This window comes from Arachis ipaensis, chromosome B5 (genome assembly GCF_059453495.1).
Source record: "Arachis ipaensis isolate K30076 ecotype BB chromosome B5, ASM5945349v1, whole genome shotgun sequence".
Lineage (NCBI taxonomy): Eukaryota > Viridiplantae > Streptophyta > Magnoliopsida > Fabales > Fabaceae > Arachis > Arachis ipaensis.
In genome coordinates, this window is record NC_142440.1 from 38,507,660 (window position 1) to 38,524,029 (window position 16,370).

The following is a 16,370-nucleotide window of genomic DNA, read 5'->3' on the forward strand; positions in this document are numbered from 1 at the left end:
ATTATAAGGCCAAAGAAGCATGGTTTCAATCATAGCACAAAATCAGGAAGGAAAATGTAAAACATGCGATTAGTATGAATAAGTGGGCAAAGACTTGATAAATACCACTCAATTGAGCACAAGATAAACTATGAAATAGTGGTTTATCAACCTCCCCACACTTAAACATTAGCATGTCCTCATGCTAAGCTCAAGAGAAGCTGTAAAGAGTGAAGGGGAATGGTAGAATGTATGAAATGCAACCTATGAATGCAACTAAATGCTAAGATGTTTTTATCTACTTGGTTAAAACTAAATAAGCTCTTCAAGACAAACATAAATCAGATTTCACTAATTCAAATTATACAATAAAAGACAAGTAAACTTGTAAGAAGATAGCTCATGAAAGCAGGGAACATAGAATTAAGCATTGAACCCTCACTGGTAGTGTATATCACTCTAATTCTCAAGTGTCTAGGGTTAATCTCTCTACTCTTCTCTAGTTATGCTTTCTAAACTTTGTTCTTCATCTAACCAATCAACAATTATTTAGTATTCCACTGCAAACATCATGAGGTCTTTTCAGGGTTGTAATGGGCTAAGGTAAGGGTGAGGATATATGTATGACCAAGTGAGCTATAATATAAATCTTTAATTAACCTAAGCTCTTCACCTATACACATATTCTCTATATAACTTTAGAATCATGCCTAGCTACCCATAATTTCCACTTTTGCATCACATACTCATGTACCAAATTTTTCTTTAATTTTATCCCATATGCATGATCTTTTATTAAACTTAACATTGGGGTAATTTTGTCCCCTTATTTATTTACTTATTTATTGAATATTTTTGGTTTTTTTTTTCTTTTTTTTTTCTTTTTTTTATGAAGACATAAAAGCAAAAATAACATATCAATGCACATGGATTTTTAATTTTTCTGTTTTACATGAGTAGGCACCTAAATTCCCAACATTTTATTAAAGTAAGAACATAACACATTCCCTTATTAACCCATGTTCCCACAATTTTTCCACACTTAATTGATACACAATCTCTATCTTAAGCTAACCAAAGATTCAATTTGGGGTAATTAATTTGTTTTTCTGCTTAAGGCTAGTGATGTGGTTATAGAACAGAAAGGGATTAAAAAGCTCAAAGTGGCTAACAAGGGTGACATAAAAGGGTAGGCTTATTTGGGATAAGTGAGCAAAACAAGTAATGGCCTCAATCATATGCAAGCATGTAAATACACTAAATAATGGACATATAGAATGGAATAAAGCAAAGATTATAATCATAGGGAAGAAAACACACAAGAATAAAAATTTATGGTTAAATAATGTAACTGATAAACCACTATTTCATGGTTTATCTTGTGCTCAATTGAGTGGATTTTATCAACTCTTTACCCACTTATTCATACTATTTGCATGGTTTTACATTTGCCTTCCTAATTATGTGCTTTGATTGAAAACATGCTTTTTTGGACTTATAATTGCTAATATTAATCCTCTCTTATTACCATTAGATGCCTTGATATGTGTGTTGAGTGATTTCAGATATTATAGGACAGGAATGACTCAGAGGATAGAAAGGAAGCATGCAAAAGTGGAAGGAATACAAGAAGTTAGAGAAATTGCTAAGCTATCCAGCCTGACCTCTCTGCACTCAAACGGCTATAACTTTAGCTACAGAGGTCCAAATGACGCGGTTCCAGTTGCGTTGGAAAGCTAACATCTAGGGCTTTGATTTGATATATAATATAATATAGTTTCCCTGACGCTAGACAATGCGACCGCGTGATCCATGCGGCTGCGTTGCAGTGACGAAAAACCAGCGTGGCAAAATCCGAAACCAGCGAATTCTGGACTATTTTTAACCCAGTTTGCGGCCCAAGAAATACAGATTAGAGGCTATAAAGTGGGGGAATACATCCATTCATAGGAGGCTCTCATTTTTACAATTTTAGGAGTCGATGTAGTTTTTAGAGAGAAAGGTTCTCTCCTCTCTCTTAGGATTAGGATTTAGGATTTCTCTTAGTTTTAGGAGTGACTCTCAATCCCAGGTTCTTTATTTTTATTTATTTTCTTAATTTAATTTATGAACATCTATGCCAGATTTAATTTCTTTTGTTAATGCAATTCGAGGTATTTTCAGATTTAACATTGCTTTGCTTATATTGATGCTTTTAATTTAATTTAGATATTTTTCTCCCTTTTGGATTTGGTTAAATAATTGGTAACACTTGAGTTGTCAAACTCAGGAGTGGTTGAAATTGGCAGATGTTGCTTTAGCTAGGATTGCTCTAACACTAGTCTCTCTACATGAGTTGACTAGGACTTGAGGATCAAGCTAATTAGTCCACTTGACTTAACTAAGTGGGATTAAAATCCAATTCTCATCACATCTGATAAGGATAACAAGGACAGGATTTCCGGTTCTCATACCTTGCCAAGAGTTTATTTTACAGTTATTTATTTATTTTTATTGCTCGAAAATATACCTGTGCACATTGCCCAAACTTCCAAAACCCCCAATTTACAATCTTCATAACCAATAATAAGAACATACTTCCCTGCAATTCCTTGAGAAGACGACCCGAGGTTTAAATACTCGGTTATCAATTTTAAAGGGGTTTATTACTTGTGACAACCAAAACGTTTATACGAAGGGATTTTTGTCAGTTTAGACACTATATCTACAACGTGACTGTTTTTATGACATTCTTTACTGGCAAAAATCCTAACGTCAAAAATGGCGCCGTTGCCGGGAAACTGCAAACGTGTGCCTTATTATTGGTTATTGTAAATATTTTTTTATTTTTGCTTGTTTATTTGTTTTTATTTTTGTTTTTATTTTTGCTTTTCCATAAATTAAGAGGTTATTTATTTTTATTTAGTTATTAAAAAAAAATTTCAAAAATTTGTTCTTAGTGTTCATCTTGATCTTCAAGTTGTTCTTCACGTTCATCTTGACCTTCAAGCTGTTCTTAGTTGTTTTCTTTGTTTTGATCTAAAAATTTGAAATTTGGTGTCATTTTATTGTTTTTCTCTTTCCTCATTAAATTCAAAAATATTTTTAATTAATTTTTTTCGAAAAAAAAAATTTCAGATTTTATTTTTAAAATTTTTATCTTATCTTATCTTATTTCAAAAATCAAATTTCAAAATTCAAATTTAAAAAAAAAATTCAAAATTTAAATTTAAAAATTTTCAAATTTCAAATTTTAAATTTCAAAATTTAATTCAAAATTTAAATAACCTTTTAATTTAAATTTATTTTTATTTACATTTTTAATTTTTATTTTCTACTATGAACTCTCACCCCTTTGGCTCTGAGTCTGGTTACAATAAGGTTGCAGGAAGAAGAAATTACAATGAGAACAGGCATCAAGGTTGGAACAATCAAAGATGGGAGGAGCCACAAGGATTTGATCAATCCTCATGGCAACAACCACCTCCAATGGACTATCAACAACCACCACCATATGCCTATGAACCCTTTCCTCAACATCACTTTGGACCACCAAACTCACAAGCCCCTTTCCGCCATTTACCTCTATATGACCCTAACCCTCAACCACCATACCAACCACCTTATGAGCCATATGAACCATATATAGAACCACCCCAATTCCAATCCAATCACTCCCAACCACCACCACTTTCTTTTGTATCATGTCCAAGTCCAGCAACCCGAGAAGCAGAGGATTGCCTAAGGGAAACAGTAATTAAATTTCAGGCAACCGTTCAACAACTGGAGCAAGTATTAATTCAATGGGCTTCTAGACGCTCAAATATACAAGGGTCAACCACAGCCCCATGTGGACAATTTCATGAAGGGCGTAGCATGAAGGAGATACTAGAGGCTCCAGTGGACAAGACAGAGCATGAATTCATACTAGAACAAGCAGAAGAAGCTGTCATCGTTCAAGAAGAAGAGTTGGTTGAAGACTTAGGAGATGCAGAACCTCCATGAGAAAGTCCAGTCATAGAACCCCCTTCCAAGACGTTTGAAATTGATGCTAAGGAGGGTATACAACCTACAAAGCATATCACAGTTAAGGACTTGGAAGAGGTTGATCAAGAGATGGAGATTCAAGAAGAAAAAGCACAACCTCCCATGCCCTTGGAAAGCAATGAAGATAAGATTGAATTGGAAGAAAACTACCAAGAGGAAGAGGTTAAATTGAAGAAGCTTGCAAAGAGGTGGTAATTATCAGAGAAGAGCACAAGGGAGTGGAGCTTGCAATTTCATTAAAAACACCTCCCTCTAAGTTGCCATCATCCTTCACAACATTCAAGTGGGTAAAATTCATATCCCTTAGCTTTCTAATCCCACTTGAATATGGGCTACTGGAGACGGATGGTCAACTTAGAGCTCTTTGTGGCATTAAGAGTAAGAGAAAGATGGTCAATGGTAAGAATCATCCTGCAAGGTTCATTATGGTTGGAAGCTTTAAGTTTAAACGCAAGGGTTGGTGTAAAGCTCAACTGAATGGGTCTAGGAAGTTGTTTGGCCGCTTTAGTGAGAATTCAGATTGCTTGCTACCCAGATGGAATCATGATAATTAACACAAAGACAAGTGTAAAAGCAAGATTTGGGATCCTGGAATCTGCTCTGACATTTGTTACCCCGGGAGCCTAAGAATCCGTTTGAAGCTTCTTAAGGGCTTTACATGCTTAGTTTGGGACCCCGGAGGTTACTGGAGATACAAACATTGGTGGGAATTCCTAGATCAGTACAAGCACAAGCCACCATAGCAGGAAGCTCATCAAATGTCCAACTTAAGGACTCTAACTAAAAGTGCTAGGTGGGAGACAATCCACCATGGTATAATCATTCCTTTCTCAATTTTAATTTTATTTAGTTTTGTTTGTTTTTGAATTTTATTTTATTTTGTTATATTAAACCTGGAGTTTTGCATCACATTCATATTAACACTGCATTCTGCATTTTTTTTCAGATTATTATAAAAAAATAAAAAAAAAAACAAAACACGCACGCGACGCGGCAGCGTCGCTGACGCGTCCGCGTCACCAGTGCAATGGGAAGAAAAAAATGAACAGAAAGTTACACAGGAGCAGGGCTGGAGGCGTGCCAATGGCACAAATTACCCCACGCGACCGCGTCGCTGATGCGACCGCGTCATATGGGAATAATGGCCTCCCACGCGACCGCGTGCCCCACGCGGCCGCGTGACCAGGATTTCGACGTCAAAAGGGTGCATGGCCGAAAGTTGTGCTAGAGTTGGGCTGGAATCGTGCTGGAAGCCCAAGCCTCACCACGCGAACGCGTGCCCCACGCGAACGCGTGCCCCACGCGTCCGCGTCATATCCCTATGATGGCCACTCACGCGATCGCGTCAATCACGCGACCGCGTCACCCAGGATTTTGGCAATACTAAGTTTTGAACAGAGAGTTGTGCGACCGCGAGGCTGCACTCGCGCCACTAGCACAAATCAAGTCACGTGATCGCGTGCCCCACGCGTCCGCGTCACCTGACCTTATTGCGCATCACGCGGCCGCGTCACCCACGCGACCGCGTCGCCAGCGTCGCACACCTTAACCTCATATGCCAAAATATCTTGTCTTTCTCTTCCCCAAATCCTATTTTCTCTTTTCCGTCCTTATTTCTTACTTACTTCTCCTCTCTTTCTTTCCCTTCTCATTCTTCTTATCTTTCATTTTATTTTGCTTCATTTATTTGCATATTTCATTCATTACATTATTTTCACTGGTGTTGAAATTTTATTTGGATCATTGTGGATTATTGCATAATTATTTGACAATTATATATTACTTTTTAAAGGATGCTTGCATGTTCAATTTAATACTTTCAAATAGCTTATTTACCATACATGCTATGTGTTTGTGAAAAAGCCCATATGGCATTATGCACTTCTCTATTATACTTTATACTACTTAATGCTTGCTTTTCATAAACTCCCTTTACTATTTTAATTGAATATAATTGTCAATACAAACATGGTAATTTATTACAAGTAATGCTTGGTCTATGCTACTCATGCCCTTTTCCGGCATGCCAATAAACACCTTGCATCCACTTATCTTTCGATGCACTGGCTATTTTTTATTGCTGGCTTTTCACATGTACTCGAGAGCATGTGTTAATGTCAATTACATCCTAATGTGCATCCATCACCACTCTTCCATTCTCTTCCTTACTATATATCTATTTGAATTTAATTTACTTTCTCTTCCCTTCTTCAGGATGGCCACCAAGGAAGGAAAAGAGAAAGCTACTCCCAAACCGCCAGCAAGGAAAGGAACAAAAAAGAGCCCAGCTGAGAAACCACAACCCCCATCCACTTGCACATCTTAGCATGCACCGAGGACGGTGTAATCTTTAAGTGTGGGGAGGTCGATACCGATCTCTATGGGTTAGTACTTTCTTGTCTCAAACACCAATGTTTAAATTTTCTTTGTAGATTAGTTGTTGCATTTGCATGTTTGTTTTATTTTTGCATATTTTACCACTTGGTGGAAGTAATATTTTCTTTTTCAAGAAATTTTTTAGAGAATTTCACTAATTTGAATAAAATTTAATGTTACACTTGTTTGAAGAGATATTATACTGGAACATGGTTTAGAGCTCGAACACACAAAACCTGTGAGATTTTGAGCCTATTTGAATTGGTTGCATTTTAATCAACCAATATTTTATTTTTTGTGTGTGTTTTTCTCTCTAAAATTGTGATCTTTGTCTTGCTTAATTCTATATTTCCATGGTTTGATGTATGCATACACTTATATGATTGAGGCCTTTGTTTCACTGAGCTTACATACCCATATGGCCTTACCTTTCATTATCCTTTGCAAACCAATTTGAACCTATTTTACCCCTTTTATTCTTTATTTTAGCTCATCACTAACTCTAAGCGGAAAACAATAATGTCCTTAATTTGAATCATTGGTTAGCTTAGACTAGTGAGAGTGCTCATGATTTAAGTGTGGAAAAATTGGGTTTGGAAACATTTGGTTTGAGAATTGAGTATGTTAGAATTTTCTGAAAATGTGAAAGAAATGTTTAGAACATAGTTCATGCATTCAATACTTTAATCGTATGCATTGAGAAAAAAAAGAAAAAAGAAGAAAAATAAAGGAGAAAAAGAAAAGAGAAAGAGCAAATAAGTAAAAGGGGACAAAATGCCCCAAAATATGTGGTGAAAGCAATGCATATGAGTTGTACTTGAAATTAGAATGCATGAATATGTGAAAAACATAGTTAATGGATGGTTAGATGTTGTATTATGATTACATGGATTGTTTAAGTTAGGTGGGAAAAGTTTAAGTTAATTAAGGATTCAGATTTTAGTCCACTTGACCAAATACAATCCTACCTTGGCCTTAACCCCATTACAACCCTTAAAAGACCTCCTGATTTGTGTATTTGTGCATTAAATTTGTGTTGATTGTTAGATGAAGAGCAAGCCTTAGAAAGCAAGGATAGTAGAGAATTGAGAGAATCGAACCTTAAACACTTGAGTGATTAGAGTGTATACACTACCAGTGAGGGTTCGATGCTCAATTCCTTGTTCCCGGTTTTCATGAGCTATTTTCTTCTACAAGTCTATTTATGCTTCATTTTTATGATTTGAATTAGTGAAATCCAGTTCATATTTGTTCTTGAAAGATTTGTTTATTTTTAACCAAGTAGGTAGAAACATCTTAGCATGTAGTTACATTCATAGGTTGCATTGCATACTCTCTATCATTCCTCTTCATCTTTATAGTTTCTCTTGAGCTTAGCATGAGGACATGCTAGTGTTTAAGTGTGGGGAGGTTGATAAACTACTATTTCATGGTTTATCTTGTGCTCAATTGAGTGGATTTTATCAACTCTTTACCCACTTATTCATACTATTTGCATGGTTTTACATTTGCCTTCCTAATTATGTGCTTTGATTGAAAACATGCTTCTTTGGACTTATAATTGCTAATATTAATCCTCTCTTATTACCATTAGATGCCTTGATATGTGTGTTGAGTGATTTCAGATATTATAGGACAGGAATGACTCAGAGGATAGAAAGGAAGCATGCAAAAGTGGAAGGAATACAAGAAGTTGGAGAAATTGCTAAGTTGTCCAGCCTGACCTCTCTGCACTCAAACAGCTATAACTTTAGCTACAGAGGTCCAAATGACGCGGTTCCAGTTGCATTGGAAAGCTAACATCTAGGGATTTGATTTGATATATAATATAATATAGTTTCCCTGACGCTAGGCGACGCGACCGCGTGATCCATGTGGCTGCGTCGCAGTGACGAAAAACCAGCGTGGCAAAATCCGAAACCAGCGAATTCTGGACTGTTTTTGACCCAGTTTGCGGCCCAAAAAATACAGATTAGAGGCTATAAAGTAGGGGAATACATCCATTCATAGGAGGCTCTCATTTTTACAATTTTAGGAGTAGATATAGTTTTTAGAGAGAGAGGTTCTCTCCTCTCTCTTAGGATTAGGATTTAGGATTTCTCTTAGTTTTAGGAGTGACTCTCAATCCCAGGTTCTTTATTTTTATTTATTTTCTCAATTTAATTTCTTTTGTTAATGCAATTCAAGGTATTTTCAGATTTAAGATTGCTTTGCTTATATTGATGCTTTTAATTTAATTTAGATATTTTTCTCCCTTTTGCCTTTGGTTAAATAATTGGTAACACTTGAGTTGTCAAACTCAGGAGTGGTTGAAATTGGCAGATTTTGCTTTAGCTAGGATTGCTCTAACACTAGTCTCTCCACAGGAGTTGACTAGGACTTGAGGATCAAGCTAATTAGTCCACTTGACTTAACTAAGTGGGATTAAAATCCAATTCTCATCACATCTGATAAGGATAACAAGGACAGGATTTCCGGTTCTCATACCTTGCCAAGAGTTTATTTTATAGTTATTTATTTATTTTTATTGCTCGAAAATATACCTGTGCGCATTGCCCAAACTTCCAAAACCCCCAATTTACAATCTTCATAACCAATAATAAGAACATACTTTCCTGCAATTCCTTGAGAAGACGACTCGAGGTTTAAATACTCAGTTATCAATTTTAAAGGGGTTTGTTACTTGTGACAACCAAAACGTTTGTACGAAGGGATTTTTGTCGGTTTAGAGACTATATCTACAACGTGACTGTTTTTATGACATTCTTTACTGGCAAAAATCCTAACATCAGTAACCATATAAATAAGCTCAAAATCTCACGGGTTGTGTGTTCTTTGGCTCAAAAACCATGTTCCAAATACAACTTCAAACAAATTTAACAAAAAATTTTTCAATTTAAATTAGTGAGATACTATAAAAATTTTTTGAAAAAGAAAATATTACTTTAACCAAGTAGTAACTAAATGCGTAAAATCAAGAAAACATGTAATTAAATATGCAAATGAAACAATGAATTAACAAAGAAAATAGAATATTAGTGTTGAGAAGGAAATAACTAACCCATGGAAGTCGGTATCGACCTCCCCACACTTAAAGATTGCACCGTCCTCGGTGCATGCTAAGATATGCAGGTGGACGGGCTGCTTCAACTGATATTTTTCTCCAAAGATTGTGCAGATGGAACTTGTCTGTTTCCCCATTTAGAAGCTTTCCTTTTCTCTTTCTCGGTGGCCAGCCTGAAAGTAGAGGAAAAGAAGAAAAGTAACCCAGGAATAAAGAGAAGAAAATAAATAAATTATGGGTGGGTTAATGCCAAATAATGGGGTCTCAATTACATGGTAGCTACAACATGTAAGTGAGAAAATAATAGAAGCACATGGCATGCCAGTGGTGCACAATTTGTAACAATGGGGAAGAGAGTGGGTAAGGAGAGATAATATAAATTCATGTCAATACAAAAGTAATACAGATATAAAAGATTGGAATTGATTTAAATAATATTACCCAATCAGAATAAAACAAGTCACTAAGCACCCAAAATAATTCAAGAGAAGATGCAACAGTTAAATAAGAAAATTCAACACCAACAGAAAAGTAATAAATTTAGAAAAGAAAGTAAAAATATGCACAAAATTAAAATGCAATGAATGAAAGTATGTAAATAAATTAAGTAAAATAGAATGAAGGTGAAAAAGAATGAGAAGTGAAAGAAAGGAAGAGGAGGTAAGTAAGAAAGAGGGAAGGAAAAATTAGGATTGGGGAAGAAAAGATAAGATTTTGGCACTGATCTAGATAAACTGTGCATCACATGCGACGCGGACGCGTTGGTCACGCGATCGCGTGAGTTGCGATATTTTCAAGTGACGCGGACGCGTCGGTCACACGGACACGTGACTTGATTTGTGCTGGTGGCGCGAGAGCAGCCTTGCGTTCGCGCAACTCTCTGGCTCAAGCGCATATTGCCAAAATTCAGGGTGACGCGCACGCGTGAATGGCCTTTCTATTAAAAATGACGCGGACACGTGGGGCACGCGTTCGCGTGGTAGGGCTTGTGCTTCTAGCATGGTTCCAGCCCCACTCCATCATAACTTACTGCCAAACACATTTTTACGTCGATTTTGCAGGGCACGCGTTCGCATGGGTGACGCGGACGCGTGGGAGGCATGTTTTCAAAAATGACATGGCCGCGTCAGCGATGCGGTCGCATGGGCATGGTTATGCCTAAGGCGCGCCTCCAGCCACGCTTTCGCGTGACTTTCTGTTCAACTTTCTTTTCTTTCCAACGCACCTGTGACGCGGACGCATCAGCGACGCTTACGCATCACGTGCGTGTTTTTTTTTTATGCTGGATGCAAAATGCAATGATAGTGTGGGTGCTATGAATAATTTCAGGTTCAATGAAAATAGAATAAAATAAAATTCAAAAATAAACAAAATGAAATAAAATCAAAATTGAAGAAAAGGAACGATCATACCATGGTGGGTTATCTCCCACCTAGCACTTTTAGTTAAAGTCCTTAAGTTGGACATTTGGGGAGTCCTTTGTTATGGTGGCTTGTGCTTGAACTCATCCAGGAATCTCCACCAATGTTTGTGATTCCAATGGCCTCTGGGATCCCAAACTAGGCGCAGAAAGCCTTCAAGCAGGTTAAAGCAAGTGACAAGGCCCCAAGAGTGTTGATTTCTAGACTGAATTCCGGGGTCCCAAACCTTGCTTTTGCACCCGTCTTCTTGTTGATTATTAGTGTTCCAACCAGGTGGAAGGCAATCTAAATTCTCACTAAAGCGGCCAAACAACTTCCTAGACACATTCAGTTGAGCTTTACACCAACCTTTGCATTTAAACTTTGAGCTTTCCACCATATTGAATCTTGCATGACGACTCCTACCACTAACCATCTCCCTCTTACTCTTAAAGCCACAAAGAGCTCTAAGCTGACCATCTGTTTCAAGCAAAACATATTCAAGTGAGCTAATTAAGCTTAGAGATGAGAGATTTACCCACTTGAATGAAGGGATGGATGGTGATGGCTTTGGGAAAGAGGTCTCCAGCAACCTTGGCAAGGTGATTTCCAGCTCCATTCCCTTGGGCTCTTCTTTGAAAACTTCCACCTCTTTGCAAGCTTCTTCAATTTCAACATCTTCCTCTTGGTAGATTTCTTCCAATTCAGTCTCTTCTTCATTACTTACCAAGGGCATAGGAGGTTGTGCTTCTTCTTCTTGAATCTCCATCTCAAGTCCAATGGGAGAGGATTCAATTGTAGATAAGAATTCATTAATGATTGAATCCATCTCTTGATCATCCCCTTCAAAGTCTTCAACCATGATATGATTTGGAGGTTGTACACCCTCCTCAACATCAATTTCAAACTCCTTGGAAGGGGGCTTTATGACTTGAGTTTCCCATGGAGGTTCCACATCTCCCAAGTCTTCAACTACTTCTTCCTCTTCAACGATCACGACTTCTTCCAATTGTTCCAATACAAAGTCGTGCTGCTCACTGTCCACCGGAGTTTCTAGTGTCTCCTTCATGCTACGTTCTTCAGTAGATTCTCCACATGAAACCGTGGGGTTCCTTGAGTGTTCAGATGTTGGGAAGCTAATTGATTTACTACCTCAGTTAAGGCAGTCACTAATTCCAGTACATTCCTTTTCATCTTCGCTTGCCCTTGAAGAAGACCACGAAGGATGTCATCCATTGGAGATTGGGGTGGATATGAGGGTTCATTATTTTGGAGAAAGGGTTCATAATAGGAAGGTGGTTCTTCTTGATAAGGATATGGAGATGGTGAATATCGAGGTGGTGGTTCTGGGTGTGGTTCATATGGTGGTTAGTGTGGTGGATACAGGTTAGGGTCATATGGTGGTGTTTGGTGGTAAGGGGCTTGTGAGTATAGTGGTTCAAAGTTGTGTTGAGGAGATGGTTCATAAGCATATGGCGGGGCTTGTTGGTAACTACAAGGGGGTCTACCATAGTCATCATTTTGGTATGCATCACAGAATGGTTGTTGGTTATAGTGCATTGGAGGGGGTTGTTGCCAAGAGGGTTGATCAAATCCTTGTGGCTCCTTCCATCTTTGATTCTTCCAACCTTGATGCCTATTTTCATTATAGTTTCCATTCCTTACAACAACATTGGAACCAAACTTAAAGCGATGGGGGTGAGAACTCATAATAGCAAATAAAAATTAAAAACGAAAATAAAAATAAATTTAAATTAAAAGGTTATTTAAATTTTTTAATTTGAAAATTAAATTTTGAATTTTGATTTTTGAATTTTAAATTCTGAATTTTGAATTTTGAAAAAGTCAATATAAGATAAAGATTTGAAAAAGATTTAAATTTTGAAAAGGTTTGATTTTTAAAATTTTAAATTTTAAATTTTGAAATTTGAATTTTGAATTTTGGAATTTAATTGAAAATTGAAATTTGAATTTGAAATAAGATAAGATAAGATTTTGAAAAAGATATGATTTTTGAAAAAAAGATTTCAATTTTGAAATATAAAACTAAGATAAGATAAGACAAAAAAATTTTAAAATAAAAATCTGAAAATTTTTTTTATAACTAAATAAAAACTAATAACCTCTTAATTTACGAAAAAGCAAAAATAAAAACAAATCAAAAAGCAAATATTTACAATAACCAATAATAAGGCACACGTTTGCAATTCCCCGGCAACGGCGCCATTTTGAAAGAGCGAAACTCTCGCGCGATCTAGAATTTTCACAATAAATTCGCGTTGTAAGTATAGCTTCTAGACCGACAAGAATTCCTTTCTTACAAAAATTTGGTTGTCACAAGTAACAAAACCCAATAAAATTTATAACCGAAGTATTTAAACCTCGGGTCGTCTTCTCAAGGAATTGCAGGGAGGTATGATTTATTATTGGCTATGAAAAAGGTAGAATTTTGGGTTTTTAAAATAAGGAGCACGTAATTTAAATGACAAGAAAAATAAATTGATAATTAATAAAATCTCTTGGCAAGGTATGAGAGTTAGAATTCCTATCCCAGTTATCCTTATCAGATGTGATGAGAATTGCTCGTTGCTCCCACTTAGTCAACCTCCAACTGTGAAGGTGAGTGGATAGATCAATATGAATCCTCAAGTCCTAGTCAATTCCCAAAGAAAGACTAGAGTTAGTGGAATTCAAGTCAATTAGCAACTTCCAATTATCAGTCAACAAAAGAGTTTGATAACTCAAGAGCCTCTAATTACTCAACCAAAGCGAAAAGGAGAAAAATCCAAATTATTTATATCATAAATAAAAGAAACAAATCATAGATCTGAAAATACCTCAAATTATATTAAATAGAAAATCAATCTAAACATAAAGAGTACATAAACTAAATCGAGAAAATAAATAAAAGGAACATTAAACCTGGAACATAGAAGAAATTGTAAGTTGAAATAATAAGAAATCCTAAATCCTTTAAGAGAAATCCTAATCCTAAATCCTAAGAGAGAGGAGAGAGCCTCTCTCTCTCTAAAACTACATCTAAATTATGAAAAGTGAATTATGAATGTCACATATTATGAATGGATGGACTCTCCCACTTTATAGCCTCTAATCTGTGTCTTCTGGGTCGAAAACTGGGTCAGAAACAACCCAGAAATTGCTGGGGACGAAATCTGCCACGCTGATTTTTGTCACTGCGATGCGTCCACGTGGAGCACGCGTTCGCGTTGCCTAGCTGTATAGCCACTATGGCAAATTATATATCAAATCGAATCCCCGGACGTTAGCTTTACAACATAACTGAAACCGCGTCATTTGGACTTCTGTAGCTCAAGTTATGATCGTTTTAGTGCGAGAGGGTCAGGCTGACAGCTTTGCAGTTCCTTCAACTTCTTGTATTTCTTCCACTTTTGCATTTTCCTTTCCATCCTCTAAGTCATTCCTGCCCTGTAATCTCTGAAAATACTTAACACACATATCACGGCATCGAATGGTAATAAGAGAGGATTAATATTAGCAATTATAAGGCCAAAGAAGCATGGTTTCAATCATAGCGCAAAATCAGGAAAGAAAATGTAAAACATGCGATTAGTATGAATAAGTGGGCAAAGACTTGATAAAAACTACTCAATTGATCACAAGATAAACTATGAAATAGTGGTTTATCAAGTGTGTTGGCACAGCATCTATGTCGATCCTGGTAAATGGCTCACCATCTAAACCGTTTAAGATGGAGAGGGGTTTGAGACAAGGGGATCCATTATCTCCGTTTTTGTTTGTTCTAGTGGTTGATGTTCTGCATAGGATGGTAGGGAAGGCAGTTAGGAATAGATGTATTATGCCGCTGCTAGTTGGTAAGGACAATATAGAGCTATCACACCTCCAGTTCGCGGATGACACTATATTGTTCTGTCCACCAGAAAAAGAGACCATCAGAAATTATGCCAGGCTGCTAAGGTGCTTTGAGGTGATGTCGGGGTTAACCATTAACTTTGATAAATCAAGTTTAATCCCAATCAACTGTGAACAGCAGTGGACATATGACATGTGCAACTTGTTGGGATGCAAGGAGGCCTGCCTCCCAGTCAAATATCTTGGCATTCCCTTAGGAGCAAACCCAAGACTAGTAAGGACCTGAAAACCGATAATTGACAAGGTAGAGGAGAAGCTCAGCCTGTGGAAAGCAAAGGTTCTCAATAAAGCGGGTAAGCTGGTCCTTATTAAATCTGTATTAAATAGCTTGCCGGTGTACTACTTGAGTCTGTACAAGATGCCAAAGGTAGTGGCAGATAAGTTGATATCACTACAGAGAAGATTCCTATGGAGCAAGGAGGAAGGCAGGAATGGTCTGGCACTAGTTAAGTGGGAGGTGGTTCAAGCCCCCAAAAAATTGGGTGGATTGGGGATAGGCGATGCCGTGGTTAGAAACACCGCACTACTATTCAAGTGGTAGTGGCGATTTTCGAAAGAAGAATGTCCATTATGGAAGGAGGTTGTGTGCTCTTGCTATGAGTTGAACCCCCGTGTGATGTTATCAGCTCAAACATTACCTACTAGAGGGGGTCCATAGAAGGATATCTGTCATCTGCAGTTCAGGAATAATGCTGTAAAAGATAAGATGATTGCGGGGTTGTCTATGACGGTGGGTGACGGAAGGAGGACTCGATTCTGGGAAGATCTATGGTTACAAAGTGGTCCGTTAAAGATGAGTTTTCCGAGACTTTTCTCCATTTCAAACCAAAAAGGATCAGTCATAGGGGATTGTGGGTTTTGGGATGGGCTAAAGTGGATCTGGATTTCCAGTGGAGGCGAGATTTATACCAATGGGAGTTGGATCTGGTGGTTCAATTTCATGAGACTTTACGAGAGTAAATACCCATAGTAGTCCCTGAGATTCACGCAATTACTCATAGTAATCCCTAAGATTTCGAATTCCCTATTGTAGTCCTCCAGATAGAGCTCCGAGCACTCAAACTAGTCCCTGGCCATATTTCAGGTGATGACTCATCACCGGAACACTGACGTGGCCTAAGATTGCCACGCTGGACTGCTGCCAACGGCTAGCTGAGCTGGCTAAGTTCCAATTTTTACCCAGATTGGTCCCTCGTAGTATAATTAACCCTAAATCCCCAAATTCTTATACACCTCCCCTCTTCGTCTTGTTCACCTCTTCTTCTTCCTCTTCCATACACTTGTTCCTGTTCATGCACTCTCATCCGGAGCTGCTACTGATGTCGATGATTGGTGGAGGTAGCACTGGAGGTGGAAGCTCTGTTCGTTCCCCATCTAGCTGGAATCGGAGTAGAAAGCAAACGAAGAGCAGAAGATCGGCACCGCCAGAATGGTGCGGCTGTGGTTGTAGGCCAGTTCTCAGATGGTCTGGCACAGATTCGAATCCGAACAAACCGTTCTATGGCTGCCCCAATTATAATGTAGGTTAGAGTAATCACTTTTGTTGCTGTTATTCTCCTCCCCTGACTGTTCTTGTGTTGTTATGCCTCCCCTGACTGTTCTTGTGCTGTTCC